This window comes from Canis lupus, chromosome 18 (assembly GCF_003254725.2).
Source record: "Canis lupus dingo isolate Sandy chromosome 18, ASM325472v2, whole genome shotgun sequence".
Lineage (NCBI taxonomy): Eukaryota > Metazoa > Chordata > Mammalia > Carnivora > Canidae > Canis > Canis lupus.
Window position 1 is genome coordinate 33,430,804 of NC_064260.1, and position 19,765 is coordinate 33,450,568.

The 19,765-nt window shown below is 48.9% G+C and overlaps 1 protein-coding gene and 1 long non-coding RNA gene across 4 annotated transcripts in view; one reads left to right on the forward strand and one right to left on the reverse strand.

Annotated features, from left to right (window-relative positions):
* The window catches only part of ABTB2 (ankyrin repeat and BTB domain containing 2), a 167,334-nt gene that overhangs the window by 20,304 nt on the left and 127,265 nt on the right, over positions 1–19,765 (forward strand). The window contains exons 1-2 of one of the 3 annotated variants that reach the window (XM_025452442.3): positions 16,101–16,227; positions 17,638–17,764. The exons of the other annotated variants lie outside the window; for them this stretch is intronic. The gene's annotated coding sequence lies outside the window, so the exon portion shown is untranslated. Of the gene's footprint in view, positions 1–16,100; positions 16,228–17,637; positions 17,765–19,765 lie in introns of those variants that run through there. 3 annotated transcript variants of the gene reach the window in all.
* On the reverse strand, positions 14,652–16,237 carry LOC112663453 (uncharacterized). The gene is made up of 2 exons (XR_003139229.3): positions 16,101–16,237; positions 14,652–15,137 (listed from the first exon to the last, which is right to left on the reverse strand). It is a non-coding gene; the product is annotated as an uncharacterized LOC112663453 (long non-coding RNA).

A 19,765-nucleotide genomic window follows, 5' to 3' on the forward strand; every position in this document is an offset into this window, starting at 1 on the left:
ACCCCAGAAAGTGCCCTCATGGTCCTACCCCATCAGTACCCACTCCCCACCCCCACTTACCCATTATCGTGACTTTTGTCACCATCTGTTAGTTTTGCCTGTTCTGGAACTTCTAGGGGTGGGAACATTATCAAACCTTTCTGATCGCCCCCTCTTTTTTAATTTTTGAAAGCAAAATTGTAAGTAGTACTTGTGTCGTAATGTTAAGGAAATCAGATGAGACAACACATGTAAAGTCATTAGTAAAATATTTGTAAAATAGTCAACTCTTGATCAGGTAAAGCTGTTTATTGTTTACTATTGACATGGTGGACTTCAAAGTCTGCCCGTTTCTCCCCCGGAGACGCAGGCCTTTCCCCTCGGCGCTCCCTGCAACGCCTGTTTCCTGTGCCCTGTGACCCCCTGAACACCCCCTCTGAGAGTGTTCCCTCTGTGGCTTTCAGGGTTTCTTACTGAAACCCGTTCTTCTTCATAAGTCAGAGGAAACGGGCAGGAAAGCAGAATTCTGCTTTTGCCTGTTTTTTTTTTTTTTTTTCTTTTTTCAAAGAGGGTCTGTTTGTTCTATTAGCAAGATCAATAGAGGCTGTGCTGGACTGACTCCCCTGGGTGGGAGTTCCTTGGATGCTGCTTTTGCTGAAAGGCCAGGAGTTGTAGTCATTGCAAGGTTTCAGGAGCAGTAAGAGGAGCCATCTCCTTCAGTTCCTCAAAAACAAAAAAGTAAAATGATCTGCGTTTGCCTAAAGCTCTAGAATCATAATTCAATTCCTTGGGTCAAGGAAGGCCACTAACGCCCCAAGTTTGAATGGGGGGGGGCATCCCGTTTTCATGATGTAGGATTCCATTTGATCCTAACCCCAATGGTCTTTATCCTGTCCTTTCCCAAGGGTAGGTCTCCTGAAGGAAGTGGAACCATGTGGTTGGTGGGGGGACAGTGAGCGAACACAGGTCAGAGGGAGTCCATGAAGGCAAATTCCATGAATTTGTGATGCGATCCAGGGCTAGGTCTGCCCATGAGACGTTGTACACACATGAACAGAACGTCAGGTCTTCTGTCAAATGCAGGGGAAAAGCTCTGGGCCCTGCCCTTGGGGAGAAGCCTCCAGTCGGGGAGCAAGAATTAAACAGGCATTTGTAACACTAGATGCTGTGCTTGGAAGACCATGGCCCCCGATCCAGATTGGGGGGGCAGGGTTATCATGGTCCTAGAGCTAGTGTCGTTTGGCTGGAGATGAGAGAGGTAAAGAGAAGTTAACCATCAGCTAAAACACACGGCCCCCATCAGGGTCCCCTTGGGACTCTCGCGAAGTTCATTTCGAAGGACAACTTTTGTCCACCCAAAATCCATGAAGATTTTGGTTTTACTGAACTGCTTGACGGCTTTTGCTGGTGGCAAGACCATTGATAATTGTTTCCTCCAGCAACCTTGTAGCCTCTCTATCCTGGGCAATGCATGGAATGCTGAATACACACAGGCCCTCTGATTCTGCAAAAGATTTTTTCTTCCCTGCGAGGTGGGTGAGACCGGCTGGGAGGGGAGATCCGTTTATAAACTGAAGACCTTATTAGCAGGAGTTTATGGGTAGGAGAGCGGCCCTGCCACAGAAGCAGGAGAGGGATATGTTTGTTATGGAAGAAGATACCCGCTTGGCATCCCTCACGTGGCCAGTCATTGCCTGTGGGGCCGGTGTGCCAGATTTCTGCAGTTACCATGGGACCCAGACTTAGACAGGAAATCATGGTAGGATGGGAAAGAGTCCAAAATATACACGGCTGGTATACAGGCTGCAGTTAGAAAAGAGAGTAAGAGAACAATCTATCTATTTTCCTGCACGAGTACTGCAAAATCAAATGGGGTTGTTTTTCCAAGACTCCTTGCATTTTATGGACCTGATTTTCAGGCTTTAAGTTTTTCCATATTAAGCAATACTTGGGTTATTTGAAGTGACCCTTTTGTATGTTTGTGGGGAGCACTTCTTAGGCTTGTTATGTGTTTTTTTTTTTTTAAAGCTCCCAAACTAAAAAGAAAAAAAAAAAACCAAAACAAACAAAACACCAGTGTCCCTTCAGTTTTGGGGGACATTTTCATCCAGAACCTGGGAACCTGGGAGGAGTATCTTTTCTGGTTTTCGCAGGAAAGACCACAGCTGTGTCTTTCCTGCGAGCAGCCCACGTGAAACCACACACTCCCTCATTTTAACGGGATGTGCCAGTGGAAAGTAGGAGGGGTCTGCTTAAGGCAGCGCTCCTCATGGCGGGGCTTCTTGGAAATCTCTGCCGCCAACTGCAGCAACTGAAATTTCTCATTCATAAAGAAGCACCTTTTCATCCTGCCCATGAAGTTGTTAAAAGAAAGAGAAACATCGGGAAGGGGATCTCACTTGTACTTTTGCAGATGTAGCTCTGGAAAAGTTCAGGACGGGCCAGAGCGTTCACAGCTTGGGAACCGTTCCAGGCCTCCAGAGGAACGTTTAACAGGTCGCTACTGATAGAGCTTTCCATGAACTGCCCTGATCTATTATTTCTTGGGGAGTGTGCTAAACTGTTGACAAAATGACAATTATATTATAGCATGGGGTTCATACCCCTGTGTCCCATTGACATCTCTCTCTGCTGGGTCAGGTACGATTATCAGTTGCAGTCATTTCACTGGGTTTCTTGCCTTTCGCCCATCCTGTGACATTCTAACCATGGCCAGTTTAGGAGTGAGGTGATGGGGACACAGTGCCTTATGGTTTTTACCAAGTCCTTTCACGTCTGCCTCATTTCATCTCCATTATAGCTAACATTTCTTGAGGCTTTACTATAGACCAGCTGCATTGCTAGACACTTCACGATTTACCGGGTTCAATCCTTGAAACAACCCTGTGTGGTAACACTCTTTCTATTTTACAGACGTGGAAACTGGCCTGGAGAGATTAAATCTGTGACCCAAGGTCACATAGCTAGTTGAGGGTAGACCAGGGATTTGAACCCAAATCTACGCAACTCAAAGCAAGCACATGTTGTTACTGCGATGTGGTGCTGCTGCCTCTCATTCTCCCTCCGTTCCAGGCAGATGGCTTCATTCGCTTATTAGAAGGAACCAAGGGTAAGTTTGACGTCCCAGGGCCGATGAGGGACCAGTGCTTTGTCATTACCTAAGGCCTGTTAACCTGAGCAGTTATTATCTCGGTGAAGTCACTAGCATTTTTAAAAAATATTTTATTTATTTGTTTGAGAAAGGGAGTGGGAGGGAGGGAGAGAGAGAATCCGAAGCAGGGTCCCCCATGAGTGCAGAGCCCAGTGTGGGGCTCAATCCCACAACCCCCGAGATCACGACCCCAGCTGAAACCAAGAGTCAGTCAGACGCTTTAACCCACTGAGCCACCCAGGAACCCCGGCATTTCTAAGCCAGCAGCCACTTACTCAGAAGGAGCCAACCCTGTACCCACTCTTCAGGGTGGCCAGATGGGAAGGATTCTGGGGATCCAGTTCATCATTCTTTTACTCTACGTTGTTGGAAGCTGAGAAGCCATAAAATTGCTATTTAACACAAGTACACCTCTGTCGAAAACTCCTGTGTCTGGAGTTTCAAGCTGCAGATTGCAGACACATTTCAAGCTGAATAAAGAAAAACGACATACACGGGCTTATTTAAAAATCCTGTCGTAAGGCTGGCTTCAGGGTTGCTTTGATTCAGGGGTTCGGTGGTATCTCTGAGACCCCATTTTCCCTTGCTGGCTCCCTGCTCTTCATTCTGCTCCTCAGCTGGCTCCATTTCCCAGCAGCTTTTCCCTCGTGATTATAAACTGCCTGCAGCAGCCTCAGCTTTAAAGCCTAATAGTGACGGGGCCAAGCTGGCTTCTAGGGCAGCTCCAACACGAACCCTGGAGTTGGGTCCCAGGGACCCTGACTTCGGCCGTAGGTCCACCACTGAACCGTAGTCCACTGGCCACATGCAGGTCTCAGGCTGGGAGTCCTGGTGGTCACAGAGCCAAGGGTGGGGCGGGGGGGGAGGTCTGTGGGTAGAAGAGAGGAGAGCTGAGCCCGTGGAGACGAGGCACTGGGGGACCTGGGAGGCCTAGGAGGAAAAGTAAGATGGAAAAACCAGTTTCATAGAGAAACCCATCTGCCACGTTAGGCTGGGCAAGGGTCACTTTTTTATTTGAAGAGAATTTATTAATGTGAACGGGAAGCTCACAAGTGTCTTTTAGTTGCAGCTCTTAGAACAATTATTATTATCTTCACTGACTTCAGTGTGTATTTGTCCTGATGTAAGCTTTCCTCTGCAGGGGCAGATTGTAGGTTTGAGGGAGACAGCTATTCGGTCCCGAACAGCCAGTGGCTGGGCTCATTTCTGTCCGACTGGTACCTTACCCTGTGCCAGGGGAATGGAAGTGCCACCTGTCTCCTCTTCCAGTCCGCCTCCAGCTCGGGGCCACCGTGAAGTGCTTCAGGGTTTAGTGACACCATTTGGTCTAAACTGCGTGTTGTCAAGCGTCACAGGCGAGTTCATCTCACAGCACCTTGTTTTTAATCAGCTGCAGGTGCACCGGAAGGTGTGGTGATACTCAAGGCCACAGGTTTTCAGTATCTTGGATGGCTTGGTGGCTAGTTTGCTTTCCATTTCTGAAACTAAAGCAGACAAGGAGGGGTGTTATTAAGTGTTCCTTTTAAAGTACACGTAGCTAACCAGATCCAGAGAGTGTGAATGCTTAGCCAGCCAGGGGTTCCTTGAATGCCTGCCCTGGGCTGGCATCTTGTAGGCCTCATGGAGGACATGAAAGGAGTGGTTTCTGTGCTGGAGGAATGGAGGATCTTGGGGCAGTCCTCACAGAGCACTTCCCATACATGGTCTCGTTTAATCCCCACAACACCCCAGGGAAGGCAGATACTGTGTCCTCGGTTTGCAGAAGCAGCAGTGGAGGCTCAGAGAGGTGAAGCACCTTGCCTCAAGTCACACAGCAAGTAAGCAGCAAAGCCAGGCTCACGGTGAGCTCTCCCCAGCTGCACAGCCCGGGTCCCTCACCCTAAGTGCCGTTGACGGAGCCCATCCCAGCAGGATTTCTCACCATCCAAAAAGAGTGCTCCCCTGATAACAGATTTCATCACTCGTGAAACTGCAGGCCTGGGAAGAAAGAAGATTGCCTGACTGGTGAAGCCAGTGCCTTTCCAGAAGGAGGAGGCTGGGTGGGCCTCCTGCCAGCCCGTCTGACCCACGTGATGCCTCCATCTGCCTGACTTCTGACTCTGAGCTGCCAGTCCAGCCTGTCTGCAACCTGGACAGCAGGACGGGTCCGGGCACAAACCAAATCTTGCTTCCAGAATCGGTGGGGCCGAGGTTGTCCAGCGCAGCCAAGGGCACCACAGTCTCCGTATTTTCACACATTGTGTAGATGACACGCCGGGGGGTGCAGGCAGCATGGGGGCTGGAGGGGTGACACACTGAGGAGCTGAGTCTGGGCGGCCAGACGGCAGACAGAGCACGTCCTAACCATGTATGCGCCCTGCCGGGGGCTTGTTTCAACCAGGTTCCTGCCAAGGTCATAGAAGCAGAAAACATAATCCAGAACCCTTTCTTCTGTGCAGGATCGTTTGGTTTTTAAAGCCCCCCTCCCCCCATCTAGTTTCTCTTGGTAGAAATGTGAGGGGGTGAGAGAATAGAAGTGGGGGGATTTTTGCCCCAGATCCCTAACTGCATGGGTGTGGAGCCCCCCGAGTAGCATGAGGCTATGGAGTTGAGAATTTACCCCAAGGAATGAGGGTGTAATCCTGCACTGGGGGTGGCTTTTTCAACAAGGTCACTGATGCCCATGACTTTGGGGGTGGTTTTCCCACAGAAGCTAATTGAGATTGGAAGGGAATTGGGGTGAGTAGGGAGAACTGTGTGCCTGAGGCCGGGGAGGGAGAGCCAGGCATGTGACAAGGCCCTGGGGCAGCTGAGATGGGGGTGGGGTGGGGAGAAGAGGGTCTTTCCCAGCGGTTTCCTGCCTCATCCCACTAGAAACTTCATCTTCTCCAATGCCTTATGTAAAAGCTAGCGTTGTAAAGGCCTGCTTTGTCCCAAAGAATTATCTTTGCCCTGAAGTCTGCTTTATCCAAGATTAATTATAGCCACTCCAGTTTTCTTTTGATACATGTGTACATACTTTATCTCTCTATACACTTAATTTTAAGTGGTTTATCTCCTATGCCAACCTAGTTTCTGGTAAACAGCACGTAGTTGCATTTTGTTTGTTCTCTATTCTCACCACCTCTGTCTTAACTGGTGTGTTTAGATTGTTTACATTTAATATGAATGTCGATATATTTGGATCTAGGTTCTACTATTTTATTTGCAGTTTGTCCCTTCCTTTTGTTCTCCTTTTCCTGCCTTTAGATTGGTTGAACAATTTTTCATATTGCGTCTTACCTATTTTTTTTACCATCTCTTTGTGAAGTTGTTTTTTTAAAAAGTGGTTGCTCTGACATTTAAGAAAATACATACTTGTGTTTTCACATCAACTGAGAAGTCCCGTCTTCATACTTCAGGTGCAGTGGAGAATGCTCCCCACCGTACGAGTCCCTTTACTGTCCGTGTAAAATCTAGCTTTAGGGCAAATCATTCTAACCCATCAGTCAGGTAGTGTGGAGAGAGGAGGAATGAATGGAAAAGATTGAATTTGGTTTATCTCATTTATTCACTCATTCAGGAACCTTTATGTAGCATCTGACCAGGCAGCAGAACCCCTTCCCTTCTAGATTGGATGATCCAAAGACTAGTATTGGTAGTAAGAGTAGAAGTGAATAATAGCTAACTTGGGGCACTTACCACGTGTCACGCACTGTTTCAAGTTCTTTACGGGCATTATGTTGTTATTCTGACGATCCTGTGCTGTAGATACTATAATTATCTTCATCTTATAAATAAGGGAAACTAGAGTACAGAGAGTTTAACTTGCCCAAGGTCACCCAACCAGTAAACAGACTTTTGACCCATTGATTTTTTTTTTTTTTTTTTTTTTTACCTCACTATCAGAGGGTCTTTCGATGGAGGGAGAACATGCTGGAAGGTATGCAGGCTCCTGGTCTGCTCTGGCCATCTTGCCCTGTCCACTGCGTTGCGATCACCCCTGCCTGAGCCTGCCGATGGTCCGCTAAGAGGCTCCTTTCCCTCCTATCCACATTGATGGGAGACCTTCTCTGTGCCAGGCGTTATGCACAGAATATGAAAGCTCTGAAAATGGACCTTGACTCTGAAGTGAGAACTCGGAGGGCCTCTAACTGTGGCCTAAGCAGTGTACTTCTCAGGTGTGGACTCCGAGGCAGGAGGGGTGAAGCAGCCTGCCATGTAGAGGCGGAATCTGGACTGGACCTGGGTCTCCTGACTCCTGCATTTGGTCCTGGTGCTTCCATGTGCTTTCTTGGCAGAAAGGTGTGGGAAGCTGAAGAGCAGCAGAGCTGGAAATTCTGATCTGTAACCGATGGGGACAGCCAGCAGTCCCCACAGGAGAGCCCTTCCTTGCACGCCAAGCCTCAGAAGGCTTTGGCAGCTGGGCTGTGCTATTTAATAACCTTCTGGAGGCTGATCCAGTGGTCTGGCAGTGTCACTCGCCATGGCCAGGCTGTATTTGCAGCCTTTGGTTTTGCATTTCCCGAAGAGGCAAGAATGAGCCCCAGAATGCTCTTTTGGAGGGGTATGTCCATCACACACCTGCTTTTCCATAGCGACACCTAGTATGGGAACGGCAAGTAGACCTCACCTCGTGGACCAGACCTAATCAAGGACACTAACTGCCTGGAGAACTGTGTTGAATCCAGGCCTGGTGGAAGGAATTCAGGGATTTACCAGGGATGCCTGTCCTGCGCCTGGGAATGGGCAGGAGGCCTGTGTGTCACCTTTTCCTGCGCAGAGGTCAAATATCATAGCACCATACGACCTACCCTCCTAGGATTTTTGTGAGGATTAAATGAATAGATGTCAATTGTTCATTGAAAGGTGATCATTCCGGTTAGTGTCGATGAGGGCTTTTAAGAAAGAGAATTCAGCTTCTTGGTTCACATATTTGAGGGCCTTCTATATGCGTGGTACTGACTTAGCACCGGAGAAAGATTGTATAGCATATGTTAGGTCACTCTTCTCATGGAGATTGTTCTAGATGGAAGAAACAGACCATAACTGGTGAACAAATAGGGTAACTCCAAGTAGCAATGAATACTGAACGGCAGCAAAATCAGGCTGAGAAGCTAGAAAAAGACCGAGGGAGGGGGAATGAAGCCAGTGCAAGGAGATGTGACATCTGGACAGAGGCCTGAGTTTGAGAAGGAGCCAGAAATGCAAGATCTTAGGAAACATGCCAGGAAGATGGTAGAGAAAATCCAAAGGGCCTCGAGGAGGAACAGCCTGAAGGCATGGTAAGCTTTCTGAAGGCAGGGTCAGACCATAGCATACCTTACTTGCTAAATCCTTGTTACAAAATATTTTTAAACATTAAAGAGGGTAGAGAATTGTGTAATGCACACCCATATATCTCTCACCCAGATTCAGCACTTAGCACCATTTTGACACTATCTTTATGCCTTTGCTTGGCTGGAATAAATCAAATCCCGGACATTGTGACATTTTATCCCTAAGTGCTTCAGTATGCATCCTTTGAAGAAATAAGGGTTTGCTTACATGTCATATAGCTTCCTATATTTAATTGTCACGATGCCATCATCCTAATTCCTTAATATAACCCAGTACCTCGTCCACATTCAAATGTACCTTTTTGCCTCAAAAATATCTGATGTAAATTGGTAAGTTTAAATTCGATTCCGAACAAGGTCCACACACTGCAAGTCATCGTTAACCCAAATGTGTTTTCGTGATGGGTAAAATTCTAAAAGAGACATTTGACATCAGACCTGCGTGTTGGGATGGTTTTTGTATGCCTTGATTTGTAGTCTAAATCTGTAGGAGGCCAGGAGGACCGTGAACTATGATAGATACTGTTGGATTGTCTCCCAAACTGACACCAGAACCCCCTGCCCCATCCTTTGTTCTTGCGAACGGAACTGTGGCCCTGTTCAGGAATCAGAAGCAAGTTGCATTATGTGCCTGGGCTCTCCCTCCTGGTCCGGAAGGGAGTCCTGACTGTCCTGATGGTTGTGGTTCTCACCCTCCAAACAGCAATTAATTTAGGAATGGACCTGTGACCTAATTCAGACCACTGAGGGAAGTCTGGTAGGTGGGACTTCTGGAAGGGTTTTCTTCTCAAAGGAATGACCCAAGTTTGGGGTCCTCCTCTTTTCAGACTTCTGGATGTCATATGGACATGTTTGGAGCTGTGTCAGGAGCCATCCAGTGGCTGTGCAGGGAAATAGGATAGAGTCCACCATCCTGATGCAGACTGAGGGGAAAAAAGAAATGCCTTGGATCCTTGATGATAATGTGGAACCACAGAACCAAGAACCCCGACACTCCCCTAGCTGAGCTAACGTAAGAGCTAATAATGCCCCTTACTGTGCAAGCCACTTTCTGTTGTCTTATACCCAGAAGCATCCCAATGATACATCCAGTTCACAGGCATCTTTCTGGAAAAAGAAACGTCACCCCTGATAGGTTTTCATTTTCTTTGGATCATAAAAGGGGAACTAACCTTCAAACTCTCCTTATCCTCCCACTTGAACCTCTGTGTGTGTGTTTGTGTGTTTTCAAACTGGTTGGTTAATGTTTCTCCTTTTCCTTTGAGCTTTTGGCACACCGCTATCTGTGGTTTGACCAGAAACGTTTATGAAGGTCTGACCTCTGTGGAGTGGGATATCTGCCCATGTCCCTTCCCTCCTTGCAAAGACTTAACCCAAGGTGAAACATCTTTGAATGGCGCAAAGCCATTCATGGAAGATCTCAGTGCACCTGGCTGAAAAAAAGATAAAAACTGTGTTGGGGGAGATTGTAAGCTTGCTAACCGAAGTGAGCCATCCTTCTCAGGAGAGGGAAGACAGCAAGCAGGCCTTGCCTGAGGGAAATAAACTTAGTCCAGTAGGTACGTTCTGTGAGAATTTGGCAACCCTCTGATGTGGACACACAGTGCCTATGGACGAAGTACTTAGTGACAGTTGCATAAGTGATTGGAAAAGGCACTCCACACCTGTCCACCCACAGAGGCCCCTTGGGCTTCCAGTTTCTACTCTGCTTTGGAGAAGAGATTCCACTGTGGTGAGACATGTCCATTCAGGGGACCTATTATCATGCATCTCTCCACTTGTGGGGAGTTGAAATGGCCATGGTCTTTAGACCTGGAGATCATCCAGGGACAATTTCTCATCATCAACTGGACTCCTTCTACCATTGAGTACGTTTCTAGGGCCCTGTCTTCACCCATGGCTTGCCCAGCTGATGCAAAATATTTCAGTGTTTGCCCAAGTTTAATATCCTTAAGAAAGTCTGCTCCTTCCTCCTGTAATGACATTAGTGCCTTCAAAGCTAGACTAGTTCCTGTTTGGCTCATCCATGCATGTGCGTGGGACAGATAGACATGAAATCACATTCAACTCTGTGGCTAGAGATCCTGGGGAATTAGCTGTGTGTTAAGAATAAAACTAAAGGGACGATTGGGTGGCTCAGTCGGTTAAGTGTCTGCCATCAGCTTGGGTCATGATCTCAGGGTCCTGGGATCAAAGCCCACATTGGGTTCCCTGCTCAGCGGGGAGTCTGCTTCTCCCTCTGTCCCTTGCCCCTGCTTGTGCTCTCTCTCCCTCTCTTTCTCTCACAAGTAAGTAAATAAATAAATCTTTCAAAAAAGAATAAAAATAAACATGTATTAAGGGATTAATATGTTCTAGGTACTAGGCTCTGCATACTTCATACCTATTAACTCATAAGAAGGGATGGTGTCTCATTTTCCAGATGACAAAACCGGGGCTCGGGGAGGTGAAATAACTTACCATGAGGTGACCAGTGATGGTAAGGGGATTCATACCCAGGTCTGGCTAATTCTGAACTACTTCCCAAAGTCAGCAGCACGCAACTGCTCAGTGTGTGGTGGCCATTCCCTTCTTGCCCACAGCCATCCTTGGCTTGGAGCTGTCCTAAACCTAGGTTCCCCTGCCCTACCTCTTAGACACTGGCCAGCCCAGGCATCACTTGGTCCTGATGGGACCTGTACTTATGTCTATGACAAGGTTGGAAGAAAGCTCAAATGAGCCTTGCTGATGACTCTCTGACCTGCTCCACCTGACTGTGGTTTGACCTCCTAATGTCAGTGGGATTGTGGGAAAGAAGAATTGAACCAAGGCTTCCCATCCACCAGATCTGGGCAACAGAGCTTTGTGGCCCTGCCTTGCCCCTCTCACCTCCTGAAGCTTGGGGTGGTCTTTGCTCCACTGCTGTTCCTGTTACTCTGTGGGGATGACAAAACATAGTCCCCAGCTGTAGGAGACTTTGCTGTCACTCTTGCTAACACACTGCTGGTTTCTGACTCCAGAATTTTAGTCTGGGAAAGAGGTGCCTTTGGCAGTATAGCTAACTCAGACTAATAACTGGGCCAGTCCTTTGAAGGGCATGCCAGCTTCCTTCCTTAACCCTAAAATGATATCTCTTGGTATTTCTTCATCAAAACATCTTGCTTCTTTAAACACTGGGTTTTATGGATTACTTGGGCTGGTGGTTAAGCTGCTCAAGGAAAACCTGAGAGCAATATATCGGATCCTTATCACACGGTGGATCACCTCCCAACTCAGAACATGGAGTCCTGACTCCCCATCTGGCACTAAATGGAAAATAATCCCCTGGGCTCTTGGACTCTGTACTTACTTGGTGATTCACAATCGAGTAAAACCACCTTCTTTCAGATTGCCCAGAAATCTAAGTTGGAATTTTGATGACTGCTCCATTGTGTAGTTAGAAGCTGAGCCTCGAGTCATGTCCTGGCTCTGCCACCAAATGGCCGAGTGACCTTTGGCCAGTCACCTGAGCCCTCAGAGCCCATGCTTCCTTCTCGGGGAGTTGTTGGGGCATGACTTCTCTAAGTGGTGTCTGAGTTGCCTTTCAGGTCAGCCATCCGCAATCTTGCTGACCAACAGTTCCCCTTACTGTTGCTCTTGTGCTCATGCTTTCTGGCAACGCCTACTCATTGGGTGCTCTGTGGGCCAGGTGCTGTCTTGGTGAAGTAAGAATTTGACACTGGAAGAGGGGGACATGCCCCAGCCCCTTTGCCTGCAGGAAGATTATAGTGTCCAGGGTAGACAGGCCTATCAACAACATGCCAATGACAGTGATAATGATCTGAACCCAGGGCAGTGGAATCAGAGGGCAAGCATTGCCTGAGCTAGGCCTTGTCCAGCGATTCTAGAGTAGAAACAAATCTCACAGGTGACATGCTTACCGTACCCAAGACAGGTCGTGTTTTTGTGGAACATCTGACCGTGCACTCTGAAATGCCAATGGGTCTTCCATGCATTTCTGGTTGGAGTCCCTCTACCTCTGTTGACCTGGTCATTGTCTGCTTGTGGCAGAGAAAGAAACAACCCTTGGGGTCTCTCCTGCCCCAGGTCCCTCATGCATAGGCATTCTGGAACTGCTACTGATGGGCCCTGAGAGTTGTGCCGAGGTCTGTAAGCTCTTTCCCATGTGCCTTTCTGGGCTCCTCCCCACCCGGTGAGGTCCTTGGCAAGTAGGGCCGGGAGCTGTGTCCTAGACTGCTCACATCTTCAGTCTCATTACTAGCTTAGGAATGCAGAGATCCTTAGTACACCCTTGATGTAGTCTGTTAGGATAGGCTCAGCTGAGCTTTATTGTTGAAAGCTCTTTATTTTATTATTTTTTAAAGATTTTATTTATCCATTTGAGAGAGAATGCACACAAATGTGAGAACACGGGTAAGAGGGGCAGGGAAGCAGAGGGGGAGGGGAAGCAGACTTCTGGCTGAGCAAGGAGCCCAATGTGGGGCTCGATCCCGGAACCCGGGATCATGACTGAGCCACCCAGGTGCCCCTCTCGGAAGCTCTTTATATACAGTCATATTGTTGTAGTTTTATCACATTTAAGTATGTGGTATATTTAAATGTGTATGTATACATGTGTGTACACTGAAGCTCACAGATTAGCAGCAGCACCAGTGGGAACAGTCACTTGGCGTTAGCATTTTCACCACTCAGCCTGGGTGCCTTTGTACTTGATGATGAGATGTTTGTGGCAAACACATGTTTACACTTGGTCACTGACTTAAGCCTGTTGGTTTTAGGAAAGCAAACGAGCAGAATGTAGGAGATGATCCAAAGAGTATCTTTGCCTCCCAAAGGATCAGGAGGTCTAGACCATTGGCTGGGCTGGAGCTGAGTTTAAAATGAAATCATTTCTAGAAAGTGAGTACCTCCCTCCTGAGGAGTAGGAGAGGTAAGAACCTCTCCAGCGGGTCCCAATTACTGATGATCGAGAAAGGATTAAAAGGGAATCGTTTTCTGATACCCACGTGACAAGGGCTACTGGGTGGCCAGGGCTGGGACTGACCACAGAACGCAGGCTCATGTTGGATGCCCTCAGCAGAGAGCTCTCTACACCACACGCCCCACAGAGCACCCCTCGAAGGCTGGAACCATAGTTTTCCATCCTGCTAGGTGGGTAAAGCACAGTGATGTTCTAACAAACCTGCCCTCTTGGTCACGAAGTCGGTTCTGGGCATTTCAGGTGTTAGGACCCTGCAAAACATTTTTTTTCTTACCTTACAACTTTAACTGTAAACATTGAATTTGCAGTTTGACACTGGTTGGTTAAAAGTTGCTGTGTAAGCTGCGTGTAATCCGCAGGACAGATTATCCTATGCCTCCCTCCTCAGGACCCCTCTTTGGAGAGGGACTGACTAGCACAGGTGTTTGGGGATTCTGTGCATGTGTCGGAAGCACCGACATCCAGCCACAGAAAATGGTCTAACACACGAAGAGTGGTTGCTTCTGACTGCTGCTCTGAAAAGGGAAAGTGGATTGGAGACCTGTGTGCTTGAGAACCCGACTCCTGGTGGGGAAAAAAAAAAAAGCCTCAGGGCTGTGGCCGGCCAGAAGTCTCCCCTTCCTCCCTGCTGCATCTGCTGAGGCTTTGTGGGCGAGCTGGGCTTTGGGTAAGGGTAGGAGAAACAGAGGAGCAGGGAGCTGGTTGCAGGGGAGCGGGGGGGGGCATGGAGGGAGAGGAGAATGAGAACCCAGAACTCATCCCTGGAATCAGTCTAATTGTTTCCATTCCTCCTCATGAATATTTGGAGCTGTATTCCCCAAAGCTTTTTGGCGGCCCCCAAACAGCTTTCCATTGTTTCAGAGTTTCCCAGAGATGGGTTTCTGGGCCTGAGAGCGAGCCCGATCCCAGACCCCTGCGAGCCTGGGGTCAGGAAGGCCCCGGACACAGGTAATTTCGGAGAGACTCACTGCTCTCCATCAGCAGAAACCAGTCAGCCTGAACTGGGTGTGTTTATTCAGTGGAATCCAGGAACCTCAAGCCACTGGTTTTAATCAGGACAGCTCGCTCTGTGGTAATTGGGGCTCCTCAACCAAGGATCTGGTCCCACTTAGGTTTCCAAATGCCGGCAAGCTTGTTTCCACAGAGTGTCTGCTGCTCACGTGGCCTCCTGCAGACGTAGACTGTCCAGAAGACAGGCTCACTGAAGCACAGGCCTCCTTTTAATGTGGAATTCTGAACTCTTCTGGCAGAGATTTTTCCAGTCTTTGCTTTTTTTTTTTTTTTTTTTTTTGAAGGAGGGTAAGATAATACTTGATGGCCTTTCTGGAGAAGTCATTTGGAGAGATGAACTGGAACGTGGCAAAGTGAAAATGGTCAGGACCAATGCAGGGCTGATTATACTCATAAACTGCGTGTCTCCCTCAGCTTCTCAGAGCCAACCCCGTGCAGCAGAGCCAGCCTCATGGGTGTGTGTCCCGTGGGGTCCCATAGGGTCCCCACTCAGAAAGGCCCCCGCACTTCACTTACTGACTTCTTGTCACTATCTTGAAAATCCTTCATGTTTGAACGAGGGGCTCCATATTTTTGTTTTGCCCTGATCTCCACAAGTCATGCGACCAGTCCTGCCAAGAGGATTCTGTCGGGCACCCGGGGTGGACTCTGGGATGAAGGCTGGGCTCTTCCACTCACCAGCCACGAGACCTGGGGCTCAGAGTCGTCCTTTCAAGTGAGAGCCTGTCGCCTATGGCTGCTGGGAGAGAAGGAAAGGTTATATACCCTGTAGCACGTAGCACAGTGTGTGGCGCCTAGTAGGCGCTTGAAAACACACACGTCTGGCTGGCCTTTCTAGTCATTTCTTTGTGTCACACGTACTGTTGAACACATACGCCACGTCCTGAATTGTGTCCCCCTGAATTCACACGTTGAAGCCCTAACCTCCCCGTGTGGCTGTACCTGGAGACAAGTTCTTCAGGAGGTAATTAAGGATACATGAGGTCATAGAGGTGGGGGCCTAATCTGATAGGACTGGTGGCATTGTAAGAGGGAGGATGGGGGCGGTGGAGAAGAGAGATCACCACGTGAGAACACAGTGAGACAGCACCTGGTTCTCCGCAGGCCCTCACCAGAAACCAAATGTTCATCTTGGACTTTCCAGCCTGCAGAACTGAGAGGAAAGAAGTTTCTGTTGTTTAAGCCGCTCGGTCCATGATCTTCTGTTTTAGCAGCCCCAGCTGACTAAGAGGGCATACTATGTGCTGGAGGAGACTTGCGGTCTAGACACTTCACTGGGGAAGCCATACTGGGCCCTGCCTTGGTCAAGGTGGAGGGATAAGCTCAGACCCACTCCTCCCTCCCTGAGCAGCTTATGGAAGTCTCCATTCTGTCTCAGCTTATCCAGGAAGAGCAGCAGCCTCCACGTCTGGGACCCCCAGGACACCTGGACCAGCCGTCCTTTGGCTTTGGCCTTGCTGGGTTCGGGGGTGCTGGAGATCAAAGAATCGAAGCCACCCTCATGGGAGCGTCCCTGGGGAATGTTTTCTGCCATCCCTGTCACCCGCATCCATCTCTTCTTGCCACTGTTGTAAAATCTGGGGCCTGTTTCTAGATGTGTAGTCATTCAGCCACCACTGGCAGTGCCCCTCACCCCAGCACCGTGTGTCAGCCGGGTCACACCCCCGTGACCTTCCCCCAGCTGGGAGACACTTGGCCTTACCTTCTGCCCACTGTGCTTGGAAGTGCCTCTCCAAGGACGGGGTGGGGCAGCGATGTTGAGGTTCTGTGTAGAGAGCCTGTGAAGTCTTGCCCATCGTCGCCGTGGTAGTAACGGTGATATAATAAAGGTAAGTAGCCGCACTTGATGAATTGAAGCACCAGGCACTGTTCTGAGTGCTTTATGCATATTAACTCACTTTGCCAGAGAGTCACAAAGTCCTACTATTGAGCCTATGTCACAGATGAAGAAACTGAGGCAGGTGAGTCCTCACAGTGGCATCTCTCCCGTAGCCGATAGCATCACATGCATGTATGCACATGCGTGTGTGGTACCAACGCCGGCTAGCTCTCTGGGTGTTTGAGATGACTTCTCCAGATGTCCACCTGTTAGGTGGCCCTTGGTTGTTTATGAGGGAGGGAAGGGCCTTGACTTAACCAGGGACGTGGCTGGCTCCCCTGGGGCAGGAAGTAGGGCTTCTCTGCTGAGTCTGGCAGTGATGCGGGCTGCTGCTCAGGTGCTGGCTCGCCTTCTGAGCCAGGTGGCCTGCAAGGAGCTACCAGACACTTGAAAGAATGTGGTCAGACCACATCCTACCCAGGAGACAGCTGGGGTGCTCAGGAGCCAGCCAATAGTAAGATCTGTCTGTGAGCCAGCCCTCAGGAGTGCCTGTTTGGGGTGTCTGGTCATCCTCTCCCTCCTCTTCCCACTGCCAGCCACTCTCCAGCTGCTGATCTCATTTCATAGAAGGCTCCAGAACCCTTGAGCAAAAAAATGCACATGGGCTCATGTATAAATTGCCTCCCTGACAATGAGCTATTGTTAACCCTTTAAGTTCTTAGGCCATTTCCAAATCGAGAATACATATCTGATTTTAGTATGTGTATCTCACTTGCTAAAAAAGTTTTTGGTTTTGTTTTGTTTTTTAAGAACATGGGTTTTTAGAATCACTTGGGCTTGGTTGAGGCCCAGCTGTTGCACTTGCTAGCTCTGTAACCTAATGCAAGTTACTTACCTTTTCTGAGCTTGTTTCCTCCCATAAAGTGAGAATAATGAAAGCTATCGTACAGGGTTGTTGAGAGGATTTGAGTGTGATAGTGCATGAAAGACATTTACGTAGTTTATGGCTTATAATAAATGCTCAATAAACATTAGTTGCTGCTGGTAAGCAGTCTGAGGTAAAGGAGTAGCCTCGGGGAGGCTCAATCTCCTGAGATCAACTAAGAGAGGAAAGAAAAAATAGGAAATCTGAGGATTGCAAACCAGTTTGATTCAGGGAACTTTTTTTTTTTTTAAGGTTTTATTTATTTATTTATTCATGGGAGACAGAGAAAGAGGCCAAGACACAGGCAGAGGGAGAAGCAGGCTCCCTGCAGGAAGCCAATGTGGGACTCGATCCCAGGACTCCAGGATCACACCCTGGGCCAAAGGCAGGTGCTCAGCTGCTGAGCCACCCAGGGATCCCTGGAGACCAGGTTCCAATGCAGCAAATGTCTGTCCGGCCCTACCAACATGTATGGTTCGTCTCTTGTTATCCTAGAGGCAACCTCTACAGGCAGCTACCACCCAGTTCACAGTCGAGAAAGCCTGCCTGATTCTGCAGACTTGAGTCAGAAGCTTCTGACCCTCAAGCCCAGTGTTTCTTACCCGTCAGAGACCCTCTGAAGGTGAGTGGAGAATGTGGGTTTTCCTGGGATTCTAGTGTCAAACCAAACCAGGAACTCCCTGGGTATTTTGGGATGTGCTCAGTAGTTTGAAGATGACTTTCCAGGCAGAGACACCTGATGTTCCAGAGGATTATTTTGAGTCACTTTCTCTGAATGAACTGACAATTAGAAGTCCTGCCCCAAGGATGTCCGGCTGGCTTAGCCGGTAGAGCACGCAGCTCTTGATCTCAGGGTTGTTGAGTTCGAGCCCCATGTTGGGTGTAGAGATTACTTAAGAAGTCCTGTCCCAGCAGACAGTAATAGTCAATTGCTACCTTTTTTACTAGAAACTTCCACTCGAGAGAAATGGTATAATTACCCCAAGGCAGGATGCTAGTAACTAGGACTGTGTTTAAATAATTGCCTCACGTTGAAAATGTATACCTTATTTTTAATTTTTTTTCTTTTTTTTCTTTTTTTTTTTTTTTTACATTTTATTCTCAGCCCTGGAGAGCAACCTCAGCTACCCTCTCAATTAAAATATCAGTGGCAACTGCAGAATTTCTATGTAGGGGAGGTGCTGCCTTAATCTGGTTTCAGGGAGTGGTTGAGGGATTGGTTTGAAGCTCCCTGGGCATAAGGTTGTCTTTTACAGCAAATTTATTTGGGTTGGTGTGGAGCTAAGGGTAACCAGGGGACGGCCGAGGCCTTGTCCAGGCCGCTCTGGTGCTTGGACGATTAAGCATCACCTTGGGTATTTTTAGACCTCTCGGCGGCAGATAAATTTAGAAGCGCGGCAGCATGCCTTTCTGGGTCTGTAGCTTGCAAATGGTGTGGTCCTGTCCAGCTTCACCTCGCAGCTTCCAGTTCTCAGAGGGTGAGGCAGCCCTCCCGGTGAGCAAGGGCCCTGCCAGGATCCACTGAGGCCCAGGTCCCAGAGCAAGCTGGGAGGCAAGCACTTCCTTCTCACGGTCAGGAACAGAGGTCAGGGGAAGAGGGGGCTGTGTGTGTGGGGAGCCCCAGGAATAGAGAAATGCCCTCTCCATGTAATTTTTTCCCTGAGTCCTGACCCTGAGCCCTGACCGGTATCCTCCCTAGGGACCCGGGCTGAGGAGAGGGACCACCACAGAGGAACTGCTCCCCCTTCGGGGAAGATCACATCTGTGTGTTCTAGAAGCTGGTCTTGAGTGTTTCATATGTAGGCACTGTGCTGGGGACGGAGGCTAGGGAAGGGCAGGCGACAGTGAGGGTCAGCAGGGGGCTGTGCATTAAACAGCAATGCAGCCACCCCTGGAGGAGAACCGTGTGGCCCCTGAACCATGGACACCTGACTGCTCTGGGTCGAGGAAGTCTCCTGAAGCCAGGAGGGGGAGGGGGTTGGTAGAGGGGGAAGCCTTGGGTTGGTTGAGGGGGAGGCCTTGAGTGTGGGTGCTTGAGGGGAGGGACAGTACAGGGAAAGGGAACAGCCTGTGCGAGGGCCCAAAGGCAGAAATCAGCATAGACCAGAAGACTGGAGTGGCTGGGGAGGTAAACACGACTAAGGATTGTGGTGTTTGTCCCGAGGCGGGGGTTGTCATGGTGGGAACTGGGCTTGGAAAGGAAGGATCGCTCTAGCTGGAGAGTGGATGGATCCTTGGGGCCAGGGCAGGGAGCTGGATACCTGTGTAGAGGCTCTGGGGTGCTCCAGGAGGGAGAGAGCAAGCTCGGACCACAGTAGCCTTGGAAGATTGAGGCAAGTAGGTGGTTCACAGGACACCACAGTGACAGGTTTAGAAATCGATTAGATACTGGCAACATTGACAGTCAGGACTCAGGCATCTAGGGTTCGTGGTAGGGTAGACATGGAGGCTTTCGATAGGGTGAGAGGAGCCTATGGGGAGAGGACCAGGTTTGGGACATGCTGAGATCGGGGTATCTGTGAGATATCCAAATAAAGTTGTAAGTAACAAGGTGGCTGATGGACCTGAAGAAGACTTGAAAATCGTCCACATTTAGGTGAGCAGTATCTAGAGGTCCTGGAGT